The following is a 13,599-nucleotide window of genomic DNA, read 5'->3' as shown; positions in this document are numbered from 1 at the left end:
GAATCTCTTGCAAATCATTGCTTCCGAGATGTTGCTGCCAACTTTCATAATTGTATTTCTCCTTTATTCCAGGTTCACTCATTCATACATATACGTTTGTAAGTGTATACATACATATATATATATATATATATATATATATATATATATATATATATATGTCACACATCTATCTTATATTTTCCCCCCTAATTTGAAGCTTCAACACCTGAGGGATCAGGCATTATTTTATGGACCCCAAACAGCAGGCATTTCCTGTTAAATTAAGTGGTGATGAAATTTATTATGTTAACTAAACCAATTTTCTTGCAATCGCAGTGAAAATTCTGTCTTGGCGGTGGCGGCAGGACTTGTCTGACCACATCACAGTCACCACTGCAAAGGCTCCTGCCAATTAAGAAGAAGCAATTCAGGACTTCCCTGGTGGTCCAGTGGTAAAGATTCAGCAGTTCCATTGCAGGGGGCTCGGGCTTGATCCCTGGTGGGGAAACTAAGATCCTGCATGCCATGAGGAACAGCCAAAACAATAATAAAAGAAGATGCAATGTCATGACAGCTTTGTCCTCATCTCTGCTATTAGCAAAAGAGAACAGAGATTTTATTCTCACAGACAGAACTAGGCTTTTTCACACTTATTAATAACCTGAATTAGAATAGGATGCGTTCTCTGTCACTTGACTTGGTTTGCGGTAGAGCTATCATGTTTAATGTCTTGCTTATAAAATCATGAGGTGATAAATGAAGAGAACATTATATACCATTCTCAGCAGACAGCATCAAGGGCAAGAAATACAATAGGATTTTCTGTTTCCAGGAGGAAATATACCAACTTCCTAGGTCTGTGGACCTTTTTATTTTAAAACTTCTTATTTTATATTAGGGTAGAGGTGATTAACAACGTTGCAAAAGTTTTAGGCGAACAGCAAGGGACTCAGCCATACATACATGTGTATCCACTCTCCTCCCAACTCCCCTCCTATACAGGCTGCCACATGACATTGAGCAAGAGTTCCTGTGCTATATAGTAGGTACTTGTTGGTTGTGGATTTATTTCATTTTAAACATGTTTTTGTTTAATGAATAGGTGGTATAAATGAGAGTCTAAAATTCATAGGGACCAAAGGTATACAGGGTATGGTAAAAAGTTCCTATCCAACTGCCTATGGCTCTTCTCCAAATTCAGCCCACAGTTTCCTAAAACTAACCTCCAGCTCATCAGTTAAGTTCTCTAGGGGCAACTAAGGTTCCCAATTTCCCGTGTATTCTATGGCTTATTTTACAGTGGAGGAAAGCGAAAATGCTTTATCTAAAGTCACACAGGGTGTTACTTGCTGCAGCCTGAACTGATCTTTCTCCTCTAGAGCACATGTGACAGCATATGTAGCTGTCAGCAAGCCCGAGGCAAACCAAAGACATTCTTTTCTTTTTTAAAAATTTTATTTATTTACTTATGTAGTTTTGGTTCTGCTGGATCTCTGTTTCTACATGAGGGCTTTTCTCTAAGTTGCAGTGAGTGGAGACTGGGGGCTGCTCTCTAGCTGTGGAGAGCAGGTTTCTCATCTCAGGGGCTTCTCTTGTTGCCGAGCATGGGCTCTAAGGCTTCGGCTTCAGTAGTTGTGGTGTACAGATTTAGTTGTTCCTTGGTTGTGGGATCTTCCCGGATCAGGGGTTGAACCTGTGTTCCTTGAATGGGAAAGTGAAGTTGCTCAGTTGTGTCCAACTCTTTGCAACCCCATGGACTGTAGCCTACCACGCTCCTCCATCCATGGGATTTTCCAGGCAAGAGTACTGGAGTGGGGTGCCATTTCCTTCTCCAGAGGAACTTCCCAACCCAGGAATCGAACCTGGGTCTCCCACATTGTAGGCAGATGCTTTACCATCTGAGCCACCAGGTGGATCCTTAATCACTGGCACACCAGGGAAGTGCCCATTCTTTTCTTAACAGGCAAACCAGAACCTTCTAATATCATTCAAAGTGCTTTTATTTGGCTGAATGTTCAATGAAGGCTCAAGACATTCATTCTGAAAGAGAAGTGTAGGAAATCTATTCTTTTTTTAAAAAAATTGGGGTATAGTTGCTTTACGGGGCTTCCCTGGTGGTTCAGACAGTAAAAAATCTGCCTGCAATGCAGGAGACTTGGGTTCGATCCCTGGGTTGGGAAGATGCCCTGGAGAAGGGAATGGCTACCCACTCCAGTATTCTTACATGGACAATCCCATGGACAAAGCAACCTGACAGGCTGCAGTTCATGGGGGTCACAAAGAGTCAGACACGACTGAGTGACCAACACTTTGACTTTTCATAGTCGCTTTACAATGATGTGCTAAGTTCTGCTGTACAACAGTGTCAGCCATGTGGAGATACATATATATATATATCTCCCCTCCCTCTTGGACTTCCCTCCCACCCCTCATCCCGCCCCTCTAGGTCATCACGGAGCTCCAAGCTGAGCTCCCTGTGCTACACAGCAGCTTCCCACCTAGCTGTCTGTTTTACACAGGTAGTGTATATATGTCAATTCCATTCCCCCAGCTCATCCCTCCTGCCCCTTCCCTACTCCTGCCCCGTTTTCTCACGTGTGTTCTCTACACCTATGTCTCTATTCTAGTGGCTTCAGTCTCCAGAGGAAGAAACTGAGGCTCAGAAAGGGAAATGATTGTCCATCAAATAAATGTTGAGTGGGCCTATTTTCATGAACTCTGAGTGGTGCTCTAGATTTTGCAAATGCAGCCTGAGTTCCCTTCATTCCAGCCCCAAATCATTAGATCTGGGTTCCCCTGGCTGTTTCTGGGCATTATGTCTGAGTTCTATTAGAAAATGCAGGAGCACATTGATTTCCTATAACGCTTTTATCTATAGAAACTTGTGAGGACATCTTTTGGCCAGAAGACTTGGCATTGAATAGCTGAAAACCTTGAACTTTTCCAAAGCCCTGCCTCCCAGTTGTGAACAAATAAACCTTTGCTCCTTCAGAAAAACCTTTTCTGCACCCGCAGACTGGAACTCCTTGACCCAGTCTTATTATAAGATGCACCATGTGGTCACAAATGGATTGCTAAGCATTCATGACAGCTTGTTGCCTTCTTGGTAACATAAGTTAGAGGCTTCAGAGGAAAAAAAAAAAAAAAAAACAATCACAGAATCAAGCTTGGGAGAGAGACATTTTCTCTTATCTTTTTAATTTAGATTGTATTAAGACAGTGTAATTACAGAGATCTGAAGGGAGATTGAGAGCAAGATGAAAACATAAATACAGTGAAGCCAGACCCTCCTCCCCTGCCCTGGGGAAGACACTAAGTGTTTAAAAACGCTCCTAGGTGACTTTTTAAAAAAAAAAAAAAAAAAGGTCCTCTACTATCCTTTCTCCTTTGAATCTCACAACAAACCTGAGAGGCAGGAATTCGCACAACTTCCATTTTAAAGCTGAGAAAAACCGAAGCCCAGAGAGATCAAGTGACTTACCCAAAGTAACACAGCAAAGAAATGACAATCCCAGGATGAATGTGGGGTGTCTGGCTTTCAGGTGCCATTCTTTCTGAATACCACCTCCACCTCCAATTTCCCTTTTCACTCCTACCTTCAAATCCCCTTTTCACTCCTTCTCTAGCTCCTTGGTTCAATCTTTCCCTCCTTACGCTCACTGAAATTTAAGCATCCTTGACATTTTTCTCCTAGGCACGCTTCTCTTTCCTCATATGCTTTTGTTTACAATTTCCAGTTTTCCTCTTACAATTTCCAACAGCACCTCTTTGCAAAGGCCCTATCACTACCACCACCCCAAGCCAGTATCTGAAGCTCAAATCCCTCCTCTGCACCCCTATCATAGATTCTGTGGGTCTCTGTGAAGATTCTGGGGTTCACATTCAGGTGGGAGCCTGCAGAAGGTGAGACTCAGTATGGCAGAAGACCTAGGGCTCCAGCCCTGTGATTAGGGCCTCTGCCCTTCACTTTCACTTTCCAAACCTGCACAAGGTGGCAGGGGGGCGGAAAGGGGGGTGGTGGTCCTGAGATTGACACTTTGACACAGGCTGCAGCCAGTACCCTTTGCTGCAATACTTGCACCTGGACACACCTCTCCTCAGGCAACAAAGCCCAGGGATCAAACCTGCATCTTCTGCATTGGCAGGCAGATTCTTTACCACCTGAACCACCAGGGAAGCCCCAAAAGGTGCTGAAAGCAACAAAAATCCACTGATGGCAGAAGCATCTTTGAGATGATCAGCGGTCACTGTGATCTGTTGGCCTGGATTGATGGTATAAATTTCTGCCATAGGGACTTCCCTGATGGTCCATTGGTTAAGACTTTCTACTTCTAGCGCAGAGGGTGAGGGTTCGATCCCTGGTCAGGGAGCTAAGATCCCACATGCCACTGGCGTGGCCAAAAAATTAAAAAAAAAAAAAAAAAAAATTCTGCCTTAGAACTAGACAACAAAGGTGATGGGCATCATTGCTGCTGTTTAGTCACCCAATCGTGTCCAGCTCTTTGCAACCCCCTGGACTATAGCCCACCAGGCAACTCTGTCCATGGAGTTCTCCAGGCAAGAATACTGGAGTGGGTTACCATGCCCTCCTTCAGGGGATCCTCCCAATCCAGGGATCAAACCTGTGTCTCCTGCATTAGCAAGTGGATTCTTTACCACTGAGCTGCCTGGGAAGCCCGGTGATGGTCATAGTAAATGGCGGTGACAGAACTGCAACATAGCAAGGACCGTGTGGTCAGGGGTGAGAAAAGTGTCTCCCCTTGTCCTTCTCCAAGGAATCTGTGCTTGTTTACCAGAGTAACTCGGTGTACACACTCTTTAACTATGTCTGGGCTAACAAAGATGCTAAGGAACTCAAAATGTATCAAGGGTCCCACCTTCCCAGTGAGGGACATAGATTAGTTGGAGCCCAAGTTCTCTCAAGGTCTACTCTCAAGGGTAGACCTCCAGTTACTTTCCTTATTGTTGTTGTTGTTCAGTCGTTAATTCATGTCCAACTCTGTGACCCCATGAACTGGCAGCACACCAGGCTTCCCTGTCCATCACCAACTCCTGGAGCTTGCTCAAACTTATGTCCATAGAGTCAGTGATGCCATCCAACCATCTCATCCTCTATCATCTCCTTCTTCTCCTGCCTTCAGTCTTTCCCAGCATCACAGTCTTAACCAATGAATCAGCTCTTCCCATCAGGTGACCAAAGCTGAGCTTCAGCTTCAGCATTAGTCCTTCCAATGAATATTCAGGGTTGATATCATTTAGGATTGATTGGTTTGATCTTCTTGCTGTCCAAGGAACTCTCAAGAGTCTTCTCCAGCATCAAAATGCGAAATCAATTCTTCAGGGCTCAGCCTTCTTTACTTTCCTGGTTGCAAGTCTGTAATTATGCTGCATGGTTGGCAGAATTCTCATTCACTCTCTGACCTGTGGAGGAAGAGAGAAAATAGGAAGAGCAAGCAGAAGACCCTGCAACAGGCCTTCACTCCAACCAAAATAGTGAAATAGAAGCCCTACCACCTCATGGACGAATCAGCAAATACTAGAACCAGCTTCAACGATTACAAGGATGCAAGGGCAGTGGCTGTCATCTTGTCTCTGTTATTCAGTTCATTGGCATGTCTTCTGCAAAAACTAGAAGAATTTAGGAGGTGCTGGTGGACGACTATAAACCAAGTCAAATGATCACCCCGATTGCAGCCTCAGTGCTGACTGTGCTATTTTTACCAGAAAGGCCTTGGGCACTAGAAATGTGGTTATTGATCCAGCAGATATGTTCCATTCAAACCCCATCAGTAAAGGGAATAAAAACTAGCTCACCTTTACATAGAAAGGATGAGAAGGCATACTCCACACCTTGCTCGAGGGCTGTGATGACCTTCCTGCCTGTCGCAGTAGAGCCCACAGAGATCTGCCAGCCACAGAGCCCTCGAAGGGTGAGCTGACTCACCTGACTGGAATCATCACCTCGTCTGTCTGGGGCTCTGACTTACCCTCCAATGTGCCTCTACTACCTCCTCCATACAAGGACTGACAGAATGCCACCCTGACTAGCATAGAATCTTGAACCATATTGCTTTATTTTTGTTTCATTATGGTAAAAGTCACATAATATAAAACATACTATTGCAACCATATTTAACTGTAGAACTTGGAGGCGCTAAATACATTTACTTGTACAACTCTCATCAGCATCCATCTCCCAAATTTTCCACCTTCCTGAACTGAAACTCTGTCCCCATTAAACATGAACTCCCCTTTCCCCTTCCCCCCAACCCCAGGTATCTGTCAATGTACTTTCTGACTCTATGAATTTGACTGTTCTAGGTACTTCATATGGGTGGAATCCAACACTATTTGTCTGCACCTAATGTGCATTGAAGTGCATTTTTAAGGTTAACTTAATATATGTCCTGCAAACAGATTGTACCTTCTCTGCCCCCTACCCTGGTGCTCTATAGCAGGTTCTCATTAGTTATCTCTTTTATACATAGCAGTGTATATATGTCAATCCCAATCTCCCAGTTTATCCCATCCTCGCCCTTTCCACCCCTTGGTGTTCATACATTTGTTCCCTATGTCTGTGTCTCTATTTTTGCTTTGCAAATAGTTGAACCACATTGCTTTAAACCAAGAGGCACATTTCATGACAAAGGAAGTGCATGGACACGTGTACAACACATACTGCATCACCTGGAAGATGCCAGCTGAAGAGAACAATGAAATTTCTATTAAAGCCTTAGAGTAAATGCCAAATTGGGGACAACATCTGCAGAATTAGTGCTCTTCCCCCCAGAGGGGAATATATGCAATGAGACAAGGGCCATTCTGGTGCTGTGTCCCCAGTAGATGGAATGAGTATGTTCAGGAACCAACCAAGAGGAAGAAATACCAGGGGCCTCTCTCAGCATCCTTCCCAGTGACTTTCTTACAAAACCTATGCTTCTGTCCCCATAACACTAAATTCTGCTGGATCATGGGTTGTGATTCCCAGCAAGGGAGGACTTCCACCAGGAAAATAATGAAGTTCTATGTCCTGGAAGCTATGACTACCAGCAGGTCACATTGGGCTTCTTCAGCCAGTAAGCCCACAGACAAGGAAAAGAGCTACCACATGGGTAGGATCACTGTCTCTGATTAACACTAAAAACTAGGGTTGCTGCTGCACAATAGGTCTGAAAGGTGTCCATAAGGAACCTTTGGGGGCTCTTTGGGATGGTCTGGGTGCTTTTTCACCTAGGGATAATTGGTCAAAAGGTAGACGTAGCAAGCACTAGCCTTGATTACGCCTCATGATGGACATTCTAGCAGTAATCATAATTACATAGTTCGCATCAGTTCTAGATCCTGGACATGATTTGTGCATAACTTATTTAATCACCAAATATTTACCAAATGCCTTTATGTGCCAGGAAATGTTCTAAGTGTTGGAAACTTGGTGGTGAACAAGATAGTTCATATCTCTGCCTTAGTGGTACCTTTAATTTAGTAGGAGAGATGAACAAGAAATAACAAAATATGGTAATAGGAGAGATGACCACAGATTGTCAAAGAAGCTGGGGGGAAAAATGCAGATGCTATGAAAAAGAATGGCAGAGTGACTGTGCTTCCCTGGCAGTCCAGTGGCTGGTACTCCATGCTTCCACTGCAGGGGACACGGGTTCGGTCCCTGGTCAGGGAACTAAGATCTTGCATGCCATGCAGCATGGACAAAAATAAATAAACAAAAATAGTTTTTTAAAAAAGAATGAATTTTAAAAAAAGAATCACAGAGTGACTTACTTGGACGAGGTGGTAAAGAATGGTCTCTTTGTGGAAGTGATGTCCAAGCTGAGACCTGAAGAATTAGAAGGAACTAGTGCTGTGAGGGGAGAAGGCAATGGCACCCCACTCCAGTACTCTTGCCTGGAAAGTCCCATGGACAGAGGAGCCTAGTAGGCTGCAGTCCATGGGGTCGCTAAGAGTCGGACACGACTGAGCGACTTCACTTAGACTTTTCACTCGCATGCACTGGAAAAGGAAATGGCAACCCACTCCACTGTTCTTGCCTGGAGAATCCCAGGGACGGAGGAGCCTGGTGGGCTGCCATCTATGGGGTCGCACAGAGTCAGACACGACTGAAGCGACTTAGCAGCAGCAGTGCTGTGAGGAGTCAGAGCAAAATGCTCCCGCAATGGAAAGAGCAGGTGCAGAGGTCCTGAGGCTGGAGGATGGCATGTTTGACGGAGAATTGAGGCTCTTGTGACTGGAGTTCAGTGAGATGGGCTAGAGAGAAAGGCAGGAGCCATACCAGGATTTGACATGGGGTTAGGTATTCCAATTTGATCCCGGGTGCAGTGGAAAATGGAAAGGCATTGGTGTGGGGCGGGGGGAGGGGAAGCAGGTTCCTGATCTGGTGTACCTCATAAATCACCTGAGGCCCTAGGCAAAGAGGGGGTCACTGGCTGTAACAAGAGCTCAAGGGGTGAAGGAGGCCCTGTCCCACAGGGACTGAAGCATCCGGAAGCATACTGAAGTATGTACCAGCCCAGCTGGCGTGAATCCACACTCCCCTATCTCAGCTGTCACTGCAGATAAGAGAAGGATTACGTCTGACAATTCCCACAGATGCAATTTTTATTTAGCCTTTCCAAAGCCCATTTAGGTTGGCATTTGAGTAATGAATACCAGGAGTGCTCTGCCCAATATAGGGAGGCAGGTCGGAGACCTTTCTAAAATGCAAATCAGGTTGTGTCTGTGCCTGGCTTAAAACCCTTCATTACATACTGAGTAAAGGACACATTGCCTGGCATGAAATTCAAGGCTCTTTGAGAAGTGGCCCTGCATCCATTCCTGCTCTTACCTGCCACCACTCCCAAATCTGCCACACCACTGCTCTCCCAAATCTTGAACGCCTGGGTCTTCTGAATACGTTATGTAGGCTCCACATCTCCACTTCTCTGCTCTTCCCTCCTCCTCCTCTTCCTTGCCTTTTTGGACTCATGCAATGGGCTTCCCCGATGGCTCAGTGGTAAAGAATCTACCTGCAACGCAGGAGACACAGAAGACATCAGTTTGATCCCTGGATCAGGAAGATCCCCTGAAGAAGGAATGGAAACCCACTTCAGTATTCTGGCCTGGGAAATGCCATGGACAGAGGAGCCTGGTGAGCTACAGTCCAAAGGGGCGCAAAGAGTTGGACACTCCTGAGCAACTAAGCATAGCACTGCACATAATGTAGATAACTCCTGAGAACCTGAGTTCTCAGGTTCTCCTGAGTATAGCACAGGGGACTCTACTGCGGTGACCTACATGGGAAGGAAATCCAAAAAGAGGGGATGTGTGTATACGTACAGCTGATTCACTTTGCTCTACAGTAGAAACTTACACAACATTGGAAAGCAACTATACTCCGATAAAAATTTTTAAAAATTAATAAATGCAATTGTATCAGTAACATTACTCCATTTATATAGCCAGCAAGCCTCTAAGTGCTTTATAAAATTTATGAGGGCACAAATGTGTAGTGAAAGTGCACAAGCCCATGCACGGGAATGATACTCAGATTCATCCCAGTGTTTACTTCTGGGGAAGAAGAGGGTACTGGCCTTTGGTCCTTGTAAGCAGGGCCCCTCGATTTCTCTGGACAATTTGACTTCTTTCAACCAAGCTCAGTGACTACTTAATGCACTGTGGTGACCTGAATGTGAAGGAAATCCAAAGAAGAAGGGATGTATATATACATACAACTGATTCACTTTGCTGTAAGCAGAAACTAACACAACATTGTAAAGCAACTATACCCCAATAAAAATTAATTTAAAAATAGATAACCATGTAAAGAATGACTGCAAACATTATGTGATAGGTGATACAGGTGGTACATGCTCCAGAAACACTAAGAAGGAAAATATCGTTCTTGGCTGGTTTGCATTAAGATCTTATACCAGCCAATTCTGGAACATTGATCATAGATTTATTATATATAGAAAGTTATCTGAAATCATATGTGTCATTTATTTCTTTGTAGACATAGAAGAGTTTGACTTAAAATAAAAATATCTGGTTTGATGTAATAAAGAGGAAAATATAAAATTTAAAAAAATTCAATGAAGTAGGCACCGTGTTAAAATTGGATGGAACTGTGGTAGTAAGTACACTCACCTTATCATTCTCTGTGCTTTGCTGTGTGCTTGAAATATTGCTGTTGTTTAGTCACTCAGTCATGTCTGACTCTTTGCAACCCCATGGACTGTAGTCCACCAGGCTCCTCTGTCTATAGGCATTCCCAGGCAAGAATATTGGAGTGGGTTGCCATTTCCTCCAGCAGGGGATCTTCCTGGCCCAAGGATGGAACCCACTTCTCCTGCTTGGCAGTTGGATTCTTTACCACTGAGTCACCAAATAAATCTAATGGGACAAGCAGTACAAGAAGCCCTTCTCCATGTGTAGCCCCACCTTTGTGTCCAAGGGAGGCTGGTCCCCAAATGGGCTGTGAAAGGTGGAGAACCTCTTCCACAGGCATCTCACAATGAGAAGCGGAAGCCAGGCTTGAGTGCCAGCCTGTTCGTCTAAGAGCTGCTGCGCCACCACAGCCAGGCTTCATGAAGCAAAATCTGTTTGCAAACTTCCCTCCCCCTGAGTATTTTTCTAGGAAATCTCCAGTTGCCAATGCAAGGTGAATCCAGCTCTGGGCCTTCCTAGCCAGAGACACAACCAGAGCCAGGGGAAACAGATCCACACACATATGGAGGTTTGATTTATTACAAAGATGATACAGCAGAACCCAGGATAAGGGTGGTCTTTTCAATGAGTGGAACCAGGACAAGTAGGGAGAAATCAAATACTGGACCCTTATAAAATATATAAAAAGCAACAAAATTAAGTAACAGACAACTATAAAATGCAAACTTACAAAGCTTTTAGTGCAAATACAAAAGAATTTCTTCCTGACTTATAGGTAGAAAATGTATGTGCTACAGTCCTTAGGATTGTGAAGAGTTGGGACGAGTTGAGGGAGTAAGATTGACGTATATACATTGTCACGTGTAAAACAGGTAACTAGAGGGAAGCAATATAGCACTGAGAGCTCATCTCGGTGCCCTGTGATGACCTAGAGTGGTGGGATGGGGTGGGTGGGAGGAAGAATCAAGAGGGAAAGGATATATGTGAACACATAGCTGATTCACACTGTTAGTAGAAACCAGCACAACATTGTAAAGCAATTATATTCCAACAAAAAAGATGACATAAAATTTTAAAAGTAAAATCACTAAAGATAAAAGCAGTTATACTTTAAAAAAGATCCCCTGGAGGAGAAAATAGCAGCTCACTCTAAAATTCTTGCCTGGAGAATCCCATGGACAGAAGAGCCTGGTGGGCTATAGTCCATAGGGTTATAGAGAGTCGGACTCAACTGAGCGATTCAAGAACAACAATAAAAACAGCACTTTAAATATTGGACCCTCAAATTCAGCATCTGTATAAGATGCCTCAAATTCCATCACATGTTATGTGTGGATCCCACCCCAACAGTTCAGTTCAGTTCAGTTGCTCCGTCGTGTCCGACTCTTTGCAGTCCCATGGACTGCAGCACGCCAGGCTTCCCTGTCCATCACCAACTTCTGGAGCTTGCTCAAACTCATGTCCATTGAGTGGGTGATGCCATCCAACCATTTCATCCTCTGTCATCCCCTTCTCCTCCTGCCTTCAATCTTTTGAGCATCGGGGTCTTTTCTAATGAGTCAGTTCTGCGCATCAGTGGCCAAAGTGTTGGAGCTTCAGCTTCAGCATCAGTCCTTCCAATGAATACTCTACTCAGGACTGATTTCCTTTAGGATTGACTGGTTTGATCTCCTTGTAGTCCAAGGGACTCTCAAGAGTCTTCTCCAACATCACAGTTCAAAAGCATCAATTCTTCACCGCTCAACTTTCTTTATCGTCCAACTCTCACATCCATATGTGACTACTGGGAAAGCCATAGCTGTGACTAGACAGACATTTGTTGGCAAAGTAAAGTCTGCTTTTTAATATGCTGTCTAGGTTGGTCATAACTTTTCTTCCAAGGAGCAAGCATCTTTTAATTTCATGGCTGCAATCACCATCTGCAGTGATTTTGGAGCCCTCCAAAATAAAGTCTCTCCCTGTTTCCATTGTTTCCCATCTATTTGCCATGAAGTGATGGGGTTGGATACCATGATCTTAGTTTTCTGAATGTTGAGTTTTAAGCCAACTTCTTCACTCTCCTCTTTCACTTTCATCAAAAGGTTCTTTAGTTCCTCTCCACTTTCTGCCATAAATGTGGTGTCATCTGCATATCTAAGGTTATTGATACTTCTCCCAGCAATCTTGATTCCAGCTTGTGCTTCATCCAGCCCAGCGTTTCTCATGATGTACTCTGCATATAAGTTAAATAAGCAGGGTGACAATACACAGCCCTGACATACTCTTTCCTGATTTGGAACCAGTCTGTTGTTCCATGTCTGCTTCTTGACCTGCACACAGATTTCTCAGGAGATAGATAAGGTGGTCTGGTATTCCCATCTCTTGAAGAATTTTCCACAGTTATGATCCACACAGTCAAAGGCTTTGGCATAGTCAATAAAGCAGAAGTAGATGTTTTTCCTGGAACTTTCTTGCTTTTACAATATTCTGATTGATGTTGGCAATTTGATCTCTGTTTCCTCTGGCTTTTCTAAATACAGCTTGAACATCTTGAAGTTCACAGTTCGTGTACTGTTGAAGCCTGACTTGGAGAATTTTGAGCATTACTTTGCTAGCATATGAGATGAGTGCAATTGTGCAGTAGTTTGAACATTCTTTAGCATTCCCTTTCTTTGGAATTGGAATGAAAACTGACCTTTTCCAGTCCTGAGGCCACTGCTGAGTTTTCCAAATTTGCTGGCATATTGAGTGCAGCACTTTAACAGTATCATCTTTTAGGTTTTGAAATAGTTCAACTGCAATTCCATCACCTAGCTTTGTTCGTAGTGATGCCTCCTAAGGTCCACGCATTTGCACCCCAGCAGTCCCACAAATTTGCAATGTTCCAGTTGTTCTTAGGGGGCTGCCTTCCTCTCTCCTCCATTGCTGCCCCCTACATTGATCCCAGCTCTTAACTCCATTCTCACCAACCATCACTGGTTGCCTTGACCAGATTTTGCTAAAGATTTGGAGCAGTGGAAGGAGATTACAGCACAGTAAAGTCCAGACATCAGGTTAAATTTAACGCTAGACTTTAACATCCTAAAAATGTATGAAATATTCCTCTGACGGTCATGCCTGAATCATAAGGAAGAGACCTGCTCTGTGTAGACCTAAGGGGACATAACAGTCACTCCTGAGGGATCCTGGCAATCTGTGTATTATAATAAGGTTTTTACACATATGTACATATGTACTCAAGTATTTCTCTTGCTGGGTGTGATCACCTGATTGTCACCTTTTTGATACACATCTCTTCTCCTCTCCCCTCCTCTCCCTTTTGTGAGCTTTGTTGTTGCTATTTAGTTGCTCAGTCATGTCCAGCTATTTGCAACCCCATGGACTGTAGCCCACCAGGCTCCTCTGTCCTATGGACAGGTCCATAGGATTTCCCAGGCAAGAATACTGGAGTGGGTTCCCATGCCCTCCTCCAGGGAAGTC

The sequence above is a fragment of the Dama dama genome, chromosome 13 (assembly GCF_033118175.1).
Source record: "Dama dama isolate Ldn47 chromosome 13, ASM3311817v1, whole genome shotgun sequence".
NCBI lineage: Eukaryota > Metazoa > Chordata > Mammalia > Artiodactyla > Cervidae > Dama > Dama dama.
Note: the sequence above shows the minus strand (reverse complement) of the source record.